At 39.4% G+C, this 22,470-nt stretch overlaps 1 protein-coding gene and 1 pseudogene across 1 annotated transcript in view; one reads left to right on the forward strand and one right to left on the reverse strand.

The window, feature by feature from the left end:
- Positions 1-1,810: 1,810 nt before the first annotated feature.
- URB2 (URB2 ribosome biogenesis homolog) overlaps positions 1,811-22,470 on the reverse strand; it is a 131,282-nt gene continuing 110,622 nt past the window's right edge. The window contains exons 12-14 of the transcript XR_006519547.2: positions 21,797-21,865; positions 5,089-5,280; positions 1,811-2,916 (exon numbers count right to left, since the gene is read on the reverse strand). The gene's annotated coding sequence lies outside the window, so the exon portion shown is untranslated. The remainder of the gene's footprint in view (positions 2,917-5,088; positions 5,281-21,796; positions 21,866-22,470) is intronic.
- On the forward strand, positions 6,479-8,709 carry LOC106843703 (RAF proto-oncogene serine/threonine-protein kinase pseudogene; annotated as a pseudogene).

A 22,470-nucleotide genomic window follows, 5' to 3' on the forward strand; every position in this document is an offset into this window, starting at 1 on the left:
TATACATGGTATAATGATACTTTTTTTAAACTCAAACGGAATGCCATACCATTTTACAACTTGCTTTATTCAATTAATATATCATAAAAATATTTTTATGTCAGTAAGTACAGAGTTACTTTTTTTTAATTAAGATTATGATAGTTAACAACCTTATGAAATTTCAGTTGTACATTATTGTTAGTCATGTTGTGGGTACACCACTTCACCCTTTGTTCCCTCCTCCCACCCCCCCCCCCTTTTCCCTGGTAACCACCAATCAGTTCTCTTTGTCTATATGTTAACTTCCACCTATGAGTGGAGTCATACAGAGTTTGTCTTTCTCTATCTGGCTTATTTCACTTAACATAATACCCTCAAGGTCCATCCATGTTGTGGGGAATAGGACGATTTTATCCTTTTTTATGACTGAGCAGTATTCCATTGTATATATATACCATATCTTCTTTATCCAATCATCAGTTGATGGACACTTAGGTTGCTTCCAGGTCTTGGTCATTGTAAATAATGCTGCGATGAACACAGGGGTGCATGGGACTTTTGGAATTGCTGATTTCAAGTTCTTTGGATAGATACCCAGTAGTGGGATGGTTGGGTCATAAGGTATTTCTATTTTTAATTTTTTGAGAAATTTCCATACTCTTTTCCATAGTGGCTGCACCAGTTTGCATTCCCACCAACAGTGTATGAGGGTTCCTTTTTCTCCAGAACCTCTCCAACATTTGTCACTTTTTGTTTTGGATATTTTTGCCATTCTAACAGGTGTAAGGTGATATCTTAGTGTAGTTTTGATTTGCATTTCTCTGATGATTAGTGATGATTAGCATCTTTTCATGTGTCTATTGGCCATCCGTATATCTTCTTTGGAGAAATGTCTGTTCATGTCTCCTGCCCATTTTTTGATTGGATTGTTTGATTTTTTTGTTGTTGAGCTGTGTGAGTTCTTTATATATTATGGAGATTAACCCTTTGTTGGATAAATAACTTGTAAATATTTTTTCCCAATTAGTGGGCTGGTTTTTTTGTTTCAATCCTGTTTTCCCTTGCCTTGAAGAAGCTCTTTAGTCTGATGAAGTCCCATTTGTTTATTCTTTCTATTGTTTCCCTTCTCTGAGGAGTTATGGTGTCTGAAAAGATTCTTTTGAAACTGATGTCAAAGAGTGTACTGCCTATATTCTCTTCTAGAAGACTTATTGTTTCAGGCCTAATCTTTAGGTCTTTGATCCATTTTGAGTTTATTTTTGTGAATGGTGAAAAAGAACGGTCAATTTTCATTCTTTCACATGTGGCTGCCCGGTTTTCCCAGCACCATTTGTTGAAGAGACTTTCTTTTCTCCATTGTAGGCCCTCAGCTCCTTTGTCGAAGGTTAGCTATCCATAGATGTGTGGTTTTATTTCTGGGCTTTCAATTCTGTTCCATTGATCTGTGCACCTGTTTTTGTTTTTGTTTTGATTACTGTAGCTTTGTAGTATGCTTTGAAGTCAGGGATTGTGATGCCTCCGGCTTTGTTCTTCTTTCTCAGGATTGCTTTAGCAATTCAGGGTCTTTTGTTCCCCCATATGAATTTTAGGATTCTTTGTTCAATTTCTGTAAAGAATGTCATTGGGATTCTGACTGGGATAGCATTGAATCTATAGATTGCTTTAGATAGTATGGACATTTTAACTGTGTTTATTCTTCCAATCCATGTGCGTGGAATGTCTTTCCATGTTGTCATCAATTTCTTTCAGGAAAGTCTTGTAGTTTTCGTTGTATAGATCTTTCACTTCCTTGGTTAAATTTACCCCAAGGTATTTTATTCTTTTTGTTGCGATCGTGAATGGGATTGAGTTCTTGAGTTCTTTTTCTGTTAGTTCATTGGTAGTGTATAGAAATGCTACTGATTTATGTATGTTGATTTTATACCCTGCAACTTTGCTGTAGCTGTTTATTATTTCTAATAGTTTTCCTATGGACAGAGTTATGTTATTTTTAAAATATTTCATTATGAAAAATTTCAAAAATACATAAAAGTAGAGAGAATAGTATAATGAACCAAAACTATAAACCCAAATTCAATCTGGTCAATCCCGACTCCTCTGTATTACCAGCCACTCTCCACCCTGGAATATCTGGAAGCAAACCCCAGGCATCGCACCATTTCATCCATAAGTGTGTCAGTAGGCAGCTCTGAACTGGGTCAGTCAGCAAATGGCCAGATAAGGTATCTGTCCTGACTACTCAGTCTGCCAGGGTAGTACAAAAGCACCATGGACAAGATGCAAACTAAGGGAGTGGCTGTCTCCAGTAAATTTTATCACTCAACCGGCTGTGGGCCAGATTTGGCCCAAGGCCACAGTTTATCACCCCCTGCTCTAAAAGATGGGAACTTTTTTCTTTAATACACAATTTTTTTCTTTAATACTGAAAAAAATTAATAAAGAACTCTTTTGTTTAATATCATCAGACCTAAAAATTATTCCTTAATATTATCAAATCTAGCCAGTGTTCACTTTTCCCTGATTATATTATAATCTTGTTTGTCGTTTATTTAAATCAGAATCCCAGTGGCTTGTTATGTCTTCTAAGTCTCTTTTTACCAACAATTTATTCTCCATCTTTTTTCTTTCTCTAAAATATTTGTTGAAGAAATGGGATCTCATTGTCCTGTAAAGTTTTCCACAGTCTGAGTATTGTCAATTATATCTCTGTGGTCTCATTCAGCACGTTTCTCTGTCCCTCTATCTCCTGTAAATCAGTAATAAGATCTGGAGTCTTGACCAGATTTAGGTTAACTGTTTTCTTTTTTTGGCAGGACTACTTCTTCAGGAGGGACATGATGTCTGATGATCTCTCTCTCTGATGACATCAGTCATCGATGGTCATTCCCTGATGATATCTTGAGTTTGCTAGTTCTTCATTTATCAATTAAATTCCTTTAAAGAGAAATTTTCCTTTATCTACTATTTGATTACTCTGAGATACAGATCATAAGAGAAAATCAAAATAGACTTCTAATTCTTTCCTTTAATTTACTTGTTTTCAAAAAAATGAGATGGTTCCCTGAAACTGTCCGAAGATATCCAATGAAACCAATGAAGGTTTTCCCTTTGTGGTATCACTATCAACCTATAGATTTAAACATTGCAGTTACAGTAATCCCCTCTTATCCACTGGGGACACATTCCGAGACGCCCCATGGATGCCTGAAACCACAGAGTACTGAACCCTATATATACTGTTTTTTCCTGTACATACATACCCACGATAGAGTTAAATTTATAAATTAGGCACAGTAAGAGATTAACAACAATGACTAGTACTAAAATAGAGTAATTATAACAATATACTGTAATAAAAGTTACTGTAGATCTTATCAAACTCACATATAATTTTTCTTTCCTTATTAAGTTGAAGACTTTCACCTTTTCACTTAAAAGAAGCACTTTGCAGCTTCTTTGACATATCAGAATTGCTGGCATCACAACTCTTGTGCTTTGGGGCCATTATTAAGTAAAATAAGGGTTACTTGAACACAAGCACTGCAATACCACGACAGTCCATCTGATAACCCAGACGGCTAGTAAGTCACTAATGGTTGGGTAGCATGTATGGTGTGGGTCCACTGGACAAATGGATGGTTCACGTCCTGGGCAGGATGGAATGAGATGGAATGAAATTTCCTCATGCTACACAGAATGGTTTGCAATTTAAAACTTATGAATTGTTTACTTCTGGAATAGTCCATTTAATATTTTTGGACCATGGTTCACTACAGGTAACTGAAACCATGGAAAGTGAAACAGAGGATAAGGGGGGACTACTGTATTTTCCTTATTGATGCTGAAATTGTCCCATCTCCTGTCAATGAGAAATTATTCAGGTTAGCTCTTCAGACCTTTTGACATCATTCTAGTAGTATTTAATGCTTCTTTTCTTTCTGGTATGACAAAATTTCCAAGTTCATGTGCCTCAGACCCGGAAGTAACCATTTCTCCAAAAGTCTTGGTTCCTTTTAGTAGCAAGTGACAATATAGTCTAGATTGTAGTCATGCTTACTGCTACAGGTTTGGTCATTGTTTCTAGGCATTTTTGGTGGATGAAGCTAAAAAATTTGTTTTGTTGAGGATAAAATACATCCTGAGTTCATACTGATATTTCCAATTCAAATTCAGGGCTACAGGGTTTTTATACAACCTCATCAATTTTACATTTGTATATGCTTTCAACCATGCCAAAAACCTCAATTCTCATCAATACCAGCATAATTACTTTGTCTATAATAACATGCATAGAAGTCTCCAAATAACAATATCAACACCACATCAACAATATAATTACTGAAAACGGTTTCCTATGTGGGGAGTTTTCTTGTTTGGGTAGTCTAGTTTATATTCTTAGGGCATATTCCCACAAAGGACATACAGTCAAATTATTCTGTTTGAAAGTCAATTGGAATAGTTCTTTTTTTGGAACTATGTCCCACCTAGGAACAAGTTCATTTGTTTGATTTTACTTTCAATTTTCAGTGATTGCTTTTTTTCATTTATTTAGCTTTGTTTTAGAATTCTCCATACTATTACATGATTCCAAAGTTAAAAATACAAAATAAAGTATATTCAAAGAAGTCTAATTTCTATGTATATTCCCTCTGTCCTATTGCTTCCCTCGGCTATATAAAACTATTTTTAATGCTTTATCTTTCCATACTTTTTAAAATATAAGCAAACATGTATACTTTTTGTATTTTTCCTTTTCTTGGTTGAATAGCTTTCTGCATTTGTCCTTTTGTATTTTGCCAGTGTATATTTGGGATAGATTCCCAAAATGGGGATTAATGGATTAAAGGGAAAATGTATATATGATTTTTGCTAGGTCTTGCCAAATTCCCCTCTATAAGAATTGTACCCTTTGCAATTCCCACCAGCAATATATGAGAATACCTATTTCCAACATACTGTTTTGTCAAACTTTTAGTCTTTTTCCAATCTGATAGGCAAGAAATGATATCTTCGTGGAGTTTTGAGTTTTTTCTATCTTATTATGAGTTATCTCATTCTTTTCTTCTATTTTTTAGAACTTTTTATTTGAGCTAATTTCAGACTTACAGAAACGTTGCAGGGGCCTGCCCTGTGACCAAGTGGTTAAGTTTGTGCACTCTGCTTCGGTGGCCCAGGGTTTTGCCTGTTCAGATCCTGGGTGCAGACCTAGCACCACTCATCAAGCCATGCTGAGGCGGCGTCCCACACAGCAGAACTAGAAGGACCCACAACTAGAATATACAGGTACGTACTGGGGTGCTTTGGAGAGAAGAAGAAGAAGGGAAAAAAAAGATTGGCAACAGATGTTAGCTCAGGGCCAATCTTTAAAAAAAAAGAGTTGCAAAAATATTGCAGAAAATTCCTACCACCCCAAACTCCCCAAATGTTATATATCTTAATACTACGCTACAATTACCAAAATCAAGGCACTGAAAATTATACAATACTACTTTCTAATATATAGGCCTTACTCAAATTTTGCCAATTGTCCCATTCATGTTCTTTTCCATGTCTAGTATTCAATCCAAAATCACATGTTGTTTGCAGTTACTACATCTCTTTAGCCTTCTTTAATCTGGAACATTTCCTCAGTCTTTGTCTTTCACTCTTGGGTCAAGATATTAAGTAACTTATTATTTTAATGACTGCCTTGTGTTTTATTATTTGAACATTCAATGAATTACTTAAGCAGTTCCATATCAATGGATATTTATGTTATTTTCTTTTTTATGCTATTATAAACAATGCTAAAATGAAAAAATATATACACGTATTCGTAGGTACTTGTGAAAACTTATCAGGAGGGTAAATTCCAAGAAGTAAAGTTACTGGGTCAAAATTCTCTATTTAGATAAATATTACCAACTCAATCATCTTTTTATTTTAATTTTTAAAATTTACACACCGCAAAACTTACTTTCTTGGTGTAAAGTTGTATACGTTTTTACATACACATAGATTCTCATAACCACCACCATAGGCAGAATACACAACAATTTCAGCACTCCACAGAATTCCTTTAGGCTTTCCCTTTGTGTTCACACCCTCTGCCCACCTATCATCCCTAGCAACTAATCTGAGATTGGCAACAGATGTTAGCTCAGGGCCACTCTTTTAAAAAGACCCCTCAGATTACCAACTGCTAATCTGTTCTCTTCTCCTATATTTTTGCCTTTTTAAAAATGTCATATAAATGGGAGAGTCTCTTCATCGCGGGTGCTGGGCAGCCATCTTAGATGGCGGGAGTAAGACTAGAGCGAGCGGACTGGAAGGCCTCCCTGCCGCTCTCTTTGGGCCCCGAAGAGGGCCAGCTGGCCGGGCTTTAGGGCGTGTGCCCTGAGGCGCCGAGCGCGAGTGCAGCGATGCGGGGGCTGCCGGGGCCCCGTCCCCTGGGCTGGGGACGCGCCGAATGTGACCGCCTCCCGCTCCCCCACCTGCCTGGGGGAGGAGGAGCGGATCAGACGCTGCAGCCGGACGACGGGACACCGACTCGGCCCGGCTCCCTCAGGTTTAAGTATTGGTAAGCTGCATCAATGGAGTACATACAGGGGCCCTGGAAGACGATCAGCAATGGTTTTGGATTCAAAGACGCGGTGTTTGATGGCCCCAGCTGTATCTCCCCTACAATAGTTCAGCAGTTTGGCTATCAGCGTCGGGCGTCAGATGATGGCAAACTTACGGACTCTTCTGAGACAAGCAACACTATCCGTGTTTTCTTGCCAAATAAGCAAAGAACGGTGGTCAATGTGCGAAATGGAATGAGCTTGCATGACTGCCTTATGAAAGCACTCAAGGTGAGGGGCCTGCAACCGGAGTGCTGTGCAGTGTTCAGACTTCTCCACTAACACAAAGGTAAAAAAGCACGTTTAGATTGGAATACTGATGCTGCCTCATTGATTGGAGAAGAACTTCAAGTAGATTTCCTGGATCATGTTCCTCTCACAACACACAACTTTGCTCGGAAGACCTTTCTGAAGCTTGCCTTTTGTGACATCTGTCAGAAGTTCTTGCTAAATGGATTTCAATGTCAGACTTGTGGCTACAAATTTCATGAGCACTGTAGCACCAAAGTACCTACTATGTGTGTGGACTGGAGTAACATCAGACAACTCTTACTGTTTCCAAATTCCACTACTGGTGATAGTGGAGTCCCAGCACTGCCTTCCTTGACAATGCGTCGGATGCGAGAGTCTGTTTCCCGGATGCCTGTTAGTTCCCAGCACAGATACTCCACGCCCCACGCCTTCACATTCAACACCTCCAGTCCCTCCTCTGAAGGTTCCCTCTCCCAGAGGCAGAGGTCGACGTCCACACCTAATGTCCACATGGTCAGCACCACCCTGACTGTGGACAGCAGGATGATTGAGGATGCAATTCGAAGTCACAGTGAATGAGCTTCACCTTCAGTCTTGTCCAGCAGCCCCAACAATCTGAGCCCAACGGGCTGGTCACAGCCTAAAACCCCTGTGCCAGCACAGAGAGAGCAGGCACCAGGATCCGGGACCCAGGAGAAAAACAAAATTAGACCTCGTGGTCAGAGAGATTCAAGCTATTACTGGGAAATAGAAGCAAGTGAAGTGATGCTCTCCACTTGGATTGGGTCAGGCTCCTTTGGAACTGTGTATAAGGGGAAATGGCACGGAGACGTTGCAGTGAAAATCTTAAAGGTTGTTGACCCCACACCAGAGCAGTTCTAGGCGTTCAGGAACGAGGTGGCTGTCCTGGGTAAAACACGGCACGTGAAAATCCTGCTCTTCACGGGGTACATGACGAAGGACAACCTGGCAATTGTGACCCAGTGCTGTGAGGGCAGCAGCCTCTACAAACACCTGCATGTCCAGGAGACCAAGTTCCAGATGTTCCAGTTGATTGACATCGCCTGGCAGACGGCTCAGGGAATGGACTATTTGCATGCAAAAAACATCATCCACAGAGATATGAAATCCAACAATATATTTCTCCATGAAGGCCTGACAGTGAAAATTGGAGACTTTGGTTTGGCGACAGTCAAGTCGCTCTGGAGTGGTTCTCAGCAGGTTGAACAACCTACTGGCTCTGTCCTGTGGATGGCCCCAGAGGTGATCCGAATGCAGGATAATCACCCGTTCAGCTTCCAGTCCGATGTCTACTCTTATCGCATTGTACTCTATGAGCTCATGACGGGGAACTGCCTTACTCCCACATCCCGGGAAACAACTGAGATCAGATCATCTTCATGGTGGGCCGAGGGTGTGCCTCCCCAGACCTTAGTAAGCTATACAAGAACTGCCCCAAAGCAATGAAGAGGCTTGTGGCTGACTGCGTGAAGAAAGTTAAGGAGGAGAGTCCTCTTTTTCCCCAGATCTTGTCTTCCATCGAGTTGCTCCAACACTCTCTACCGAAAATCAACCGGAGCGCTTCTAAGCCATCCCTGCATCGGGTGGCCCACACCGAGGACATCAATGCCTACACGTTGACCACATCCCCTAGACTGCCTGTCTTCCAGCTGACTTCGCACCTGCACTCAGGCTACCAGGGGAGGAAGGGAAGTCAGCAGGCACCACATTTCTGCTCCCTTTCTATGGGGACAGAGAGCTTGTTTCAGAGAAGCTGCTTCTAAGGACCTGCTAGACTACTCACAGGGCCTTAACTTCATGTTGCCTTCTTTTCTACCCTTTCTGGCCCTGGGAGAAGGAAGCCATTCACAATGCTGGTTTGTCTTTCTCCCTCCCTGCATCCCCCACGCTCAAGAGCCGAGCCTTCTCCAGATGCACCAGTGGCTGCTGATGGCAATACCTGATCTGGGGCCCCAGCTATTGGTTAAATGAGTATTTTTAGGGCAAGAAAAAGCACTTGGAGGGGAAATGAAGGTAGGCAAACCAGCCCTGATGTGGGGACATGTGGATTTAGGAAATCAGCTCCTATGAGGAATGCTTATCACAGGAAGGACTTTTTTTTCAGAGATAGTGGTGTGGCGCCAAACAGGTAGTTTTGCACATAATGGACCAAACAGCCCAGGACTGTCGAGACCGTGGCTGCCTGAAGGAGTCTGCTTTGGTACTATGGAACTTCACTTTGGGGACACTTGCTTTTCTTGGAGGTCTCCAGTGCATTGAGATGGTTTTCCAGAAGAGGCACTCGGCCTGCCTCTCCCAGTCTCCACCCTCTCAGGGAGCAGTCTTCCATCATGCTGAATTTATTAGTCTTCCAGGAGCTGCCCCTATGGGGTGGGGCCACCAGGCCAGCCTTGTCTCTCTACAGTCACATCATGTGTATACAAGAAAGCCAGGAATACAGGTTTTCTTGATGATTTGGGGTTTAATTTTGTTTTTATTGCACCTGACAACAATAGAGTTATCCAATGGTTCCTCAATTATGTTATTTTGATAAAATAAATTAAATGTAAAAAAATGTCATATAAATGGAATCATATAGTATGTAAATGTTTGGACTGGAATCTTCCACCTAGCATAATGCATATGAGATTTGTCTATGTTGTTATGTATCAGCAGTCCATCCCCTTTTCCTGTTTAATAGAATTCCACTGTGTGGATGTATAACAATTTATTTATCCATACACCCACTGAATAATGTTTGGATTGTTTCAAGTTCTTGGCAATTATAAGTAAAGCTGCTATAAACATTCATGTACAAGGTTTTGTATGAACATAGGTTTACATTTTTGTAGGATAAATACTTTGAAGTAATTTGCTGGGTAAAACAGTATGTGTATATGTAATGTTGTAAGGAACTGCCTAACTGTTTTCCAGAGTGCGTGCACCATTTTGCATTCCACCTGCAATTTATGAGAGTTCTGATTGTTCTTGCATGTTTGCTAACACTTGATATTGTCAGTATTTTTTATTTGAGAGCCATCCTAATAGGTGTGTGAAGGTATCTCATTGTGACGGTCAACCTTTGGTGATATCTGACCCAGCATTGATGAGTCTAATCCTTCTGTTGGTGGTACTAAGTAACATTTCTCAAGAATGTTTCAGAGCACACAAGCCCTTCAGGGTGCCATTAGGTATCTGAAAAAATGGTACCATGACCCATTAAGTTTAGAACACATGAGGTTTTGTTCAAAGTTAAGTAAGTTTCTACACCATAGGACTTCTCAGTATCTTTGATATATCTACATGCAAAATGACTGTCCACAAGGAAGAAGTAGTAGGCAATGGTTCCCCAAAATTTTACTATGAAACTCTTTTCCTATGTAACATCCCAAAGGGTGAATATTCGGAAAACTCACTTGGGAAATCATGCTACAATTCATAGAGAGAAAACAAATAATCTATGATATTCAATAAGTACATGTTAGCTGAAAACAGTTTTTCTTCTCCACAGAGGGAAGGGGTCTCTGTATTTCATTTAATAAAGTCTCCTCCTTAATTCACCAATCAGCTCCAGGAATAAGATTTCTGGGACTCTTCTGAGAACACCCACCATGGAAATGTGATTAACAGTTTGTAACTGTGACTGTGAAGTCTTGCAACATTGCGATTTTTTGACTCCCCACACAGCAGGTTGGCTTTCCATGGAAATGATATTTTCTTTCTTTGTTGTCAGTCTCTTCTGAACAGGGTCAGTTCTTGGCATTGTGAGCTGTCTTCAATCACCAAAGACCGTAAAATAAGCTAAGAAGACATTTCCCCATTGGTTCACCTCTGTTCTCATCTTCCTTAGTGTCAGAAATTAACATGAACGTCCACCGTTCTCTCCTTTCTCACAAGCCTAAGTGCACTTCCTGCTCTGAAGAAGCCACGCAGCGGTCTGTTGGTCAGAGAACGGATTCTGTCCCCAAGGACTCCTTCTGTGTCGTTTCTTCATCTGTAGTTGAAAGGCTTCTCTTTGCTCCAAGCACTAGTGGTAGTGAGTGGGTTTGGACAGAAAGTAGGAAGATGTGACTCCTCGCTGGTGATACATTGAGAGAAAACTAATAAAGGATTCTCAGCAGCACTCAGTCGACCTGAATTCTTGACTTCTTGCTGAGATAGGGCTTTTTGGAACTCTGATGGAAAAATCAACCCCGCTCTCTCTGTTTCTACTGAGCTCTCCAATGCAGCACCAAGGCAATTTGGCCAATGTAATGACCCAGCATGAATCACTACAAAACTGAAATCGTGTCCCTAGAGAGCTCACTGAGCTGGAGGTGAGCATTTCATGAAAAAGGCCAGATCACCATTGAGACGAAGGTTCATTTAAATCCATATTTGTAGCTGCTGGCGGGTCAGCCAGCAGAGTGCGTTTCATTCTGCTTTGACTCCAGCCGTTTTCCTTCAGGGCTGCTCTTGATCCTGTGCCTGAACCTGTCCCTGGTGGAGGCCTTCAGCAACATAATCCCGAAGTGCACCTTCTGTACATAGTCCAGACCTGCAAGGGAAAGCGATTCTTGTACCTGATACCCTGTCACCTCTTGCTCACACGCTTCTATTCCGTGATCTTCCATCTGGTGCTGAAGGCCAACTGCTTTCTCATTGGCCCCTTATCACCCCATCCTTCCTCCTCTTCTAGTCTTTTACACATGTGAAGGGCCCTGCCCATGTGCATGAGATGGAATTATATAGGCTCACATCAGGACACCCCTCTGGGATCCTTAGCTGATGTTTCCCTCAGAATGGTCCAGAGACCATCTGCATCAGAATCACCCTAGTTGGGGCTGGCCCCGTGGCTGAGTGGTTAAGTTCGTGTGCTCCACTTTGGCAGCCCAGGGTTTCACCGGTTCGGGTCCTGGGGGCAGACCTAGCACTGCTGGTCAGGCCATGTTGAGGTGGCGTCCCACATAGCACAACTAGAAGGAACTGCAGCTAGACTATACAACTGGGTACTGGGGGGCTTTGGGGAGAAGAAGAAGAAGAAAAAAAAAAAAGATTGTTAACAGATGTTAGCTCAGGTGCCATCTTCAAAAAAAAAAATCACCTTAGGATGCCTGTTAAAAATACAAATTATGAGGTTCCACCCTAGACCTTCTGAATCAGGATTTCTTGTAGGAGCCTAGAATCCGCTCTTTTAACAAACACCCGTTAAATCTTCTCTTTGCATTAGAGCTTAAGAACCAGTGGCCCAGCTCTCCCTACTTTACATCTGGCTGCTGGGCATCACCTCCGTTAATTTCTGTTTCTCTAGAAAGCCTTTTATATATTTGCAGAGTAGCCCCACTTGCCTCACACCTATAGGCTCATGCTATTAAATACATTGCTGTAATCCTTCTTTACCCCATACTCCCAAAAAAAGTCCTGTGAACTTAACACATCATATCTCTATAGCCTTTTTTAGGTCTCTTCAAAAGAGAGAAGCATGAGAAAATAAGAGACAAAACTACCTTCTACCATACAAAAACTAAAACAGAACAAACTGCCTTCAGACAACAGAGAACAGGCAGCACAGGACTGATCCCTGAGTGCAGTGAGTTACAGGGTCTTCCCGGCTTCCTGCCTGGAGGCAATTTCTGAGCTGCAGTTCAGGCAGAGGGAGAACTCAAACACATCCTGACAGTCTCATCAAATTGAGGTGACAGAGATTAAAGGTCAGGGAAGCCAAGGCAGCTAGAATTTAGGGCCGAGTACAGATAGGAGGAACTACACAGAGAAAAAGTTCCAGAAATCTGAATGGGGTCTCCGTGAGTCTTTGAGTGAAAAAGCAATCTGCACATGCTTCACATAAAACCCCACAAGGCGGCAAAGAACAACCTCCAGGAAGAGGACCATTACCACAAGCTTAAGCCAAAACATTCCCAGAGTTCACAGCGGCCTGGGAATGATGAGCACCCAAGTGCGAGAACCCCACTGAACTCAGCATCGACCCCAGAAAAAGTCACACCTTAGGTATGGGACTAAATCAGCTCTTGAGTAAAGACCACTCTGACATATGCTTTAAGAGCTTAAAACAAGCTTTGAAAGGGCCAACTGATCCATAAGTAATTTGATTGCCTGTCAGAATGAACTCCAATACGCTTTAAAGGAACAAAATAATATCTAGCACTCGACGATGAAAAAAATTATAATATCCTACATTCAATAAAAAATTACTAGACTTCTAAGAAGCAGAAAAATGTGACACATAAACAGGAGAAAAATCAGTCATAGAAAAAGTTCCATAAATAATAGAGAAATGGAATTATCAAACAAAAACATTAAAATGTATCATAAATATGTGATATGCGCAAAGATTTCAAGGAAAATGTGAGTATAATGAGGAGATAGGTGAAAGGTAAGAAGGATAAGCAAATGAGAAATACAATATTTAAAATGAAAATTTTACTAAGTGGAATTTACAGACTAGACATTCCAGAAGAAAAGAGAAATGAACTTGAATTCAACATGAAACACAAGGAGAGAAAAATGATAGAAAAAATGAAAAGAACCTCAGTGACCTGTGGGATATTACCAAGTTGTCTAGCGTAAATATAATTAGAATCCAAAGAAGTAAGAGAAGAAAGATAGAAAAAATATTTGAAGAAATAGTGCTTGAAATTTTTTCAAAATTGATGAAAACTATAAGCTCAAAGATCCAAGGAGCTCAAATTAGCACTATAAACAATGAAAACTACACCAAGGCACAATATAATCAAATTGATGAAAACCTGTGATAAGGAGAAAAATCTTAAAAGTAACCAGAAAAAAAAGGGACATTATAGACAAAGGAATAAAGATATAAATTACTACAACTTTCTTGTCAGAAATTATGCAAGCCTGAAGACAATGGAGTGATATCTTTCAAGTGCTGAAAAAGGAAAAAAAAATAACTATCAAACTAAATTTCTACACCCAGTGCAAAACTAAAGGTGAAATAAAGACTTTCAGATGAGAAAAACTGAAAGAATTTCTCCACAGCAGACTTGCACTATAAGAGTGTAATTCTTCATGAAGTTCTTCAGGAAGAAGGAAACCAGATGGAACTTGGATCTACACAAAGAAATGAAAAATGCCAGAAATGATAATATGTAGGTAAATATAAGATATTTTTCTTATTTTTAATTTCCTTAAAAGATAATTGACTATTTAAAGCAAAGTAATAACAACGAATTATGGGAGTTACAACATATATAAAAGTAAAATCTATTAAAACAATAGCATGAAGGATAGGAAGGGGAAAATGGAAGTATACTGTCATTGGTTTCTTACACTATACTTGAAGCAGTATAATATTATTTGAAAATAAACTATGGTAAGTTAAAAATGTGTATTTTAAGCCTTAAACCAACAATTTACAAATAAAACAGAGGAATAACAAATAATCCAATAGTGGAGATAAAACGGAATCCTAAAACAATAACCAATTAATCCAAAGGAGGCAGGAAGAGTGGAAAAGGAACAATATGGGATAAAAATAAAACAAATATCAACATGGTAGACTTAACTACAATCATATCAATAATATATTACAAAATCTAACCACTACTATCAAAAGGCACATATTGCAAGACTGGATTTAAAAATCAAAACTAAATTATATGAAGTCTACAAGATATTCATGTTAAACATAAAGACATAAGTAAGTTAGAAGTAAACAAATGTAAAAAAAGATAAACCATACAAACACTACCCAAAAAATCACTCGAGTAGCTATGTTGATATGAGAAAAGCAGATCTCAGAACAAGAAATACTACCAGGAATAAAGAGGGACACTTTATATTGATGGAGGGGTCAATTCATCAGGAAGACGTAATAACCCTAAATACATAAGCACCTAAAAACAAAGCTTCAAAAAACCTAAAACAAAACTGATAGAATTGAAAGGAGAAATAGACAAATTTACAATTATAATTGGAGATTCCTTCCCTCTTCTCTGAGTAATTGATAGAACAAGTAGAGAGAACATCAATTGAGATATGTAAGACTTGAACAATACATGAAATAGGATGTTCAATAGGACTATTGTCCTGGAATTGGCAGTAGGGCCTATACCTGAAAACAACAGGCTCTAAGTATCCCATATTTGAAAGGCAGCTGCCAAAAATTGGAGCCAGGACCTCCTTATTAGGAGACAGCCAAATTAGCCCTACTCTTCCCTACCATCATTCTAACTAATGTCAACCCACCTGCCTCATCACCAGCACATAAGAGGAAACAATTGTTAAGGGAGAGAATGAAAGTCTTTGGCCTTGGGAGGAGTTTGAGGCTCATATTAACTCAGAGTTGTAAAGGAGTAAACTAGCCCCTGTGGCCTCACAGGTGAGGAGCCCAGAGGACAGAGGAGACAAAGAGATGGAACTTAAGATGATGGCCAGCAACCATGCCAAGAAAGCCCACTCTCAAGTTAGGATCTTAAGATCTCTGTCTCTCTTCCTCTTCCAGTCTCCAGCACCATAGGAACTGGGACTTGAAAATGGATGGAAGTTGAGAGACAAATAATCCCCAAATCAGACCCCCACACACCTTCTTTCTAAGATGCTGCAGTAAGGAGACAATGAAAGAGCAGCTCACATCCCCTCCTTCCTAAGTGAAGCTGCCAGGCTGTGCTGGGGCTGGGGGAAGGAGATGAACTCAAATTGAAATCAGATGTAAGCCTGGAGTTTGAACAACTGAAAGGGACTGGAAACCTATGGGATGGGCCAAAAATGTTGCTAAGATAAAGAAAGGGGTGGAGGGGGACTTGACAGAGCACAATGATTGAAAAACATTACACTATTTCATGTTAATATCTCATTGAGTTCTGAGCACTTAACAAAACAGACTATTACTATGTATCCAAACAGTGCACATATCTGTCAATTTTAATGACTTTTCATCATATTGGTATGTACATTATATTTATATGCAATGATGTACTTAATAATGTGCCTATTGTTGAACATTTGGATTATTTCCAATTTTTTCCTCTTAGGAACAAGGTTGCTATAAACATCTTGGTATAAATTGGTCTATTCTTCTTAGCTATTTCCTTAAGCATATACCTCAACACTCCCTTCCTATGCAATCCCTTGGCTCACTTCTACCCCTGTCATTCTATTGTGACATCTCATCAGTACGTCAAATATGATGAGTTGGTTTTCCTTCTGTTGTAGGTGATAGCATGCAATTCAGACCGGCTTGTGCAGAAAAGAGAACTTCCTCACTCACACTACTGAAAGTCCAAGGGTAGAGCTGCCTCGGCCCTTCAATTAAGAGGCTCAGAGGACACCATCTAGCCATTTCTCTAGTTGCTTCGCTCTGCCTTTCTCCAGGAGTTGATTTCATCTTCCAGCTGACATGCCCCAGGGAATCACAACGGTGGCAGCAGCAAGCCTCAAACCTTCACAAAATACAGTGAAAGAAAATGTGTCTTTCCCACAAGCCCCAGAAAACATCTTTATTCAGTTCATTGGCTCCAAATGAGTTATGTGCCATCTCTGAACCAATCACCATGGCCAGGGGGTGAAATACAATGATAGAATTAAATTAGTTGTGGCTGGGTCAGTGGTCAATTTATTCAAATGGTGGAAATTAGAGAGAGATATTTCCTAAAGAAGATTTGGACTATTGCTATCAGAAAGAGGGAGCATGGATTCTGGGCACCAAACAATATATGCCCCCTACATGCATGAATGTGTTTCTTTCTCTCTGTAGGATTGTAAACTCTGAGGGCAGGGATTATATGGATTTCACCATTGTGTTTATAGCACACAGAACAGTGCCTGACATAGAGAAGGTAAAAGTTTGGTGACTATTCATTGGATGAATAAATTCCCCAAAATGGAATAACCACGCTGGAGAAAATAAACATTTTTTAAAGACCTTATTATTGTTGGCAGATCCTTCTCCAGAAAAAAGTGCCAAAGTATAATAGAATCATAGTAAAAGAATAGTATAATGGTAAGGTAATGCATATTAGGAGAGCTATTTCATCAAAATATTGCCAACATTGAATTTTATTGTTTTGATTCATTTCTGGTAATCCAATAGGTGTTTAGCAGATTTTTAAGATGCTTTAATTTAGATGCATTTAGTCATTGACAAAGTTGATCATTTGCCCAGTGCTAAAATATTATATGTTAATTTGGCCTACCAATTTTATAAAAGCCATTCAGTGAGATTTTTATAAATCCCCTTTCCAAGTTACATCTTCCAGTGTATTTCCACAGTGATCGGTCTCTGAGGATTTTTTTAAATTGTACTAAAATACAGATAATATAAAATTTACCATCTTAACCATTTTTAAGTATACAGTTCAGTGGTGTTAAATACATTCACATTGTTGTGCAACCAATCTCCAGAACTCTTTTCACCTTGCAAAACTGAAATTTTATACCCATGAAACAACAACTCTCCATTCCTCACTTCCCCTTAGCATCTGGCAACCACAATTCTACTTTCAGTCTCTTTGAATTTCTATTATTCTAAGTACCTCATAACAATAGAATCATACTATCTTCCTCCTTTTGGGTCTGGCTTATTTCACTTAGCATAATGTCTTCAAGTTTCATCCATGTTGTAGCATGTGTCAGAATTTCCTCCCTTTTTAAGGCTAAATAATGTTTCTTTGTATGTGTATGCTACGTTTTGTTTATTCTTTCATCCATCAATGGACACATGGGTTGCTTCCACCTTTTGGCTATTGTGAATAATGTTTCTATGAACATGGGTATACAAATACCTCTTCAAGACCTTATTTTCCATAGTAGCTGCACCATTTTACGTGCCCACCAACATTGCATAAAGGTTCCAATTCTCCACATCCTTGCCAACATTTGCTATTTTCTGGTTTTTTGATAGTAGCCATCCTAATAGGTGTGATCTGAGGATTTTATGTCCCGTAAAGAAGACATGGAACACAAGGTGAGTAGTGACACGTTAAAGGTGTTGAGAGGGAATTTCTGCCAAGAAGACAATGACAATCATCTTTGGCAGCCAGTTTGGTCCCTGTCCCACATCTTCATGTATATTTTGAAAAAAGAAACATTCTAGTTCTTGTTCTCAAGAACCAAAAAATTTTGGAGAAGTATAGATTGTTTCCTATTGAAATTATCTTCCTGGTACTGTTGTCAGGAGGCCAGACATTTCTTGGGGATAAAAAAGAATGGCACCTCTTAACATATGTAAGAGCAACAAAAGAAAGAATAATGGGAAAAAGAAAAAAACAGAGGATAACTGATATGAAATATCATGCATTTCAAGGAATACATACAGCATGTAGGAGAAAGAAAGTAAAAGTATTATTCATGATAGCCAAGACCTGGAAGCAACCTAGGTGCCCATCAAGGGACAAATAGATAAAGAAGATGTGGTATATATACATAATGGAATGCTACTCAGCCATAAAAAACAGATGAAATCTTGCCATTTGTGACAACATGGATGGACTGGAGGGTATTATGCTAAGCAAAATAAGTCAGAGGGAGAAAGTCAAGTACCATATGAACTCACTCATAAATAGAAGACAACAACAGCAACAAATACATAGAGACAGAGATTGGAGTGATGGTTAGCAGAGGGGAAGGGGGAACAGAGTCGGGTGAGAGGGATGATTAGGCACATGTGTACGATGATGGATTATAATTAGTCTTTGGGTGCGAACATGATGTAATCTACACAGAAATAGAAATACAATGATGTACACCTGAAATTTATGTAATATTATAAACCAATGTTACCTCAATAAAAAAAAAGAAAGGAAAAGGGAAGAAACCAAGTTTTCTGTGAACAGGATGCTGCAAGTCCTTTGCAGACCACAAGCAATAAGGACAGCAGAATTATCAGGAGAAACATCTTGAAAGGAGTGAACAGAGGGTGATGGATTTATTCATTTATTTATTGAACTTGCCCCATGTATCATGTACTTTTCAAGACACTGGAGATTACACTATTGAAAAAAACAGAAAAATCCCACCTTTGTGGAGTTTTCATGACAGTGGGAGGAAACTGATAATTAAATAAATATACAGCATTACATGGTAAGCCCTATGAAGAATGATGTAGGGCAGGGGTAAAAAGGAGTATATTGGTGTGGAGTGGCATGTGTTCCTATTTTATACACAAATGTCAGAGACCTGAAAGAACAGAGGGACTGAGAGGGAGTGAGCCATGCGGATATCTGGGGAAGAATGTCCAAGCAGAAGAAAGAGAATCTGCAAAAGCCCTGGGGCAGAACAAGCTTAGGGATGCTGGAGGGACAATAAGGAGATTGGTGTGGCTTGAAGGGTTGGATAAGGGGAAAGTGGTAGGAAACGGTAGCAATCAGTAGCATGGAGCCAAATCATGTAGGCACTTCAGCTCTTATGCTGAGTGACCTGGCAGGCCACTGGGGAAGTAGAATGGAGGAATGGTGTGACCTGATTAATGTTTTTAAAATATCATTATGTCAGAGTATTTAAGCAAGAAGAGGAGACTGTCTCAGGCTGGATTAAAATAAGAGAAACCAGTTAGGAAGTGATTGCCATAATCAGGGCAGATAATAGTAGCTGGGATGAGGGTGGAAGTGATGGGAGTGGAAGGAAGCCGTTAGGGCTTAAATTTATCTTGAAGGTTGAGCTCTCAACATTTGGTGATGGTTTGGATGTGAGGTGTGAGAGAGAGGGCTCAAGGATGAGTCTGGACTTCTGCCTGAGCTACTGGTTAGACTGGATTGCCATTTACTGAGAAGACCAGAGGAGGAACAGATTTGGTGAGAGAGACCAGGAGTTCAGTTTTGGACCTGTTAGTTTGAGATGCTGACTAGACGTGGAGTGCTTGAGTAAGCAGTTGGATGCAATGGTCAGCAGCTCAGGGGAAAAGTTAGGGCTAGAAAGGCAGCCCAAGACATAGTCGCAGCCACCTCCACCTGTGTGCTCTTGCCAAAAACCTGTGTGAAAAAGATTGAAGACTGGAACATAACTCACATTGCTCAGATTTATATGTTATAAGATGTTTGTTATTAGTTGCACAGGTTTAAAACTTAGTAGAATTTGGTAACAATAATATATACAATATAACAACATATTTTCAAGTAATATCCTCTAATAAAAACTAAATCCTCTATGTGATCTACATGCTGCCTTCCTCTCCAACCTCTTCCCTTTTCTGTCCAGTCATATTGTCCTCTTTTTCGCTCTTCAAATCCTCCATGCTTGCTCTCATCACAGGGTCTTTGCATGTGCTTTTTACTCCACCCAGAGCCTCATGCCCTTACTCACTACCCAGGAAACTCCTCCCGCTCATCCTTCAGATCTCAGCTCCCACATGTTTTCCCTGGGAAGCCTTACCCACAGCCTCAGAGCATGCCAGGTCCCTGTGTTCTGGGCCATTCCAGAAGTACCAATCCATCCTTCCAGGGGTAGTTTTATATTTATTTTAGTGGTTATTTCATTAATATTCCTCTGACTCACTAGAATATAACCATAGTATAGGATTTTATTCACAATAGCTTCTCTAAGACCTAACCTATATCTGGCACAGATACTCAATCATTGTTGAATCAATGTATAAACAGAAAGAAACTCAGACAATAAGATTTCCCTTAATTGTTTGAGAAAGATGAAGAATAAATGTGGTTGCTACAGCTCAAATCTCCTATACTTTAATATTGCTAATCCCTGAAAAACTATGCTAAGGTAAAAATATGAAAATTTAAAATGCATTTATGTGTTATAATAAAGGAATTCACTTACATGTTATAAGAGGAATATATTCCCAAGGAGCTAAAAAAAATCATGAAATTGCTTCTTACACCAGGCCTTTTTAACTTGATATTTGATGACATTTTCAGCATTCTGTCCATATTCTTTAATTTTGTCCTTTTTATTTCACAATTGAACCCACTCTCAGTTGGCTTAATTCTAAAGAACATCCAACTGAGGCTAAAGTGTCCACTACCAGTATACCTAATGATTTGTGTCATTGTTTCAATAAAATCAAGTTTATAAGATCTATCCACTTTATCACTATTATTGGCACCTTAATTTTTATAAAATAATAAGGGACAAATGTAAAATTTTAAATATATACACGTTGTACAGTGGAAACATCTGTACAGATGGAAATGGTGACAGGGCCCAAGCCTTGCTGTTGGCTTACAGGCCAGGCCCCATTGAGCCATAGATCAAAATGTTCACCCATTATGGAGCATGGATTGCAAGAGGAAAAAATAAAATAAAGGTACTTACCAGTAATCTGGTGGTGGAGAAATAAGTATACAAAAACTATTTTAAAACAAAGACTCTGATAAAGTGCTATGGTATAGGACCCCAAAAATGATTTGGGGAAGTTGATTCTAAGATGGGTGATACTAAAAAGCCACTTTGATTAGGTGAGATTTAAGCAAGGACTGCATGGAAAGGAGTTGACAAGCAGATAATAGCAGAAAAGGATCAACCCAGGAGCCATATCATGGAAGCAAGCAGAGCAGGAAGCTCCAGGAATCCATCCTTCCACATAAACAACTGTTAAACTGGCAGGAACCATCTGAAGTAGCTATTTTGGAACTCTGTAGTCTAGTCAAACACTTGCATCCAGGGAAGATCTTGCTGAACAGGCTGGTAAATTTCAGTGATTTCAGTCTTTTGTATGGTAGAGATTACCAGCCACCAGTCCCCAGCCTCCTAACAGGCATCTGGAGGCATAGCTACCTGCATTCCTGGTGTGCCTTGCTAGAGCCAGGGTAGGCAATAGGGCCTGTCTTCCAAATATCAAGATTGTGTGTTCTGATTGCTGATTGCTGCTTTTTATCACTGAGGGCCTGGCAGTTATTGTTTCAATCCCCATGGGCTGACATGGCTTCCAGAGAACTTAAAGAGGCTCCCCTATTGGAAGTCAGACATGTAAGTAAATCTTTGTCAGGACACTAGCTGGCAGAGAAAATGGAACAAAATTTCAGCAAACACATACAACAAGGAATACATACCTTGCAAAAATAATTTGGAAAAATCACAAAGGATGTCTCCAGCTCTCAATAAGTAACATTCAGCAATCACTGAGAAAAGAAAGAATTAGATTTCCAGAGTTACCATGATACAATACCCAAAATGTCCAGTTTCTAACAAAATATTACAAAACTTATAAAGAAACAGGAAAATATGGTCTATTCCTGTGAAAAAAGGAATTTGACAGAAACCATCCCTGAGATGTTAAATCAACTGTCTTAAATATGTTCAGTGAACTAAAGGAAACCATGGGTAACAAACTAAAGGGAATCAGGAAAACAATGTATGAACAAAATGAAAATATCAATATAATTATAAGAATTACAAAAAAGAACCAAACAGAAATTGTGGAGCTGAAAAGTACACTACGTGAAATGAAAAACTCACTGGAAGAGTTCAACAGCCAATTTGAGCTGGTAGAGAAAATGATCAGTGAACTTAGAGATAAGACAATTAAAATTATCCAGTCTTAGGAGCAGAAAGAAAAAAGAATGGAGAAAATGAACAGAGACTGAAGGACCTATGGGACAACATCAAATGTACCAGTGTTCACATTATAGGAGTCCCAGAAGGAGAAGAGAGAAAGGGGCAGAAAAATAATTTGAGAAATAATGGCCAAAACTGCCTAAATCTGAGGAAAGTTTTGAATATACAC

The sequence above is a fragment of the Equus asinus genome, chromosome 2 (assembly GCF_041296235.1).
Source record: "Equus asinus isolate D_3611 breed Donkey chromosome 2, EquAss-T2T_v2, whole genome shotgun sequence".
In the NCBI taxonomy this organism is placed as follows: domain Eukaryota; kingdom Metazoa; phylum Chordata; class Mammalia; order Perissodactyla; family Equidae; genus Equus; species Equus asinus.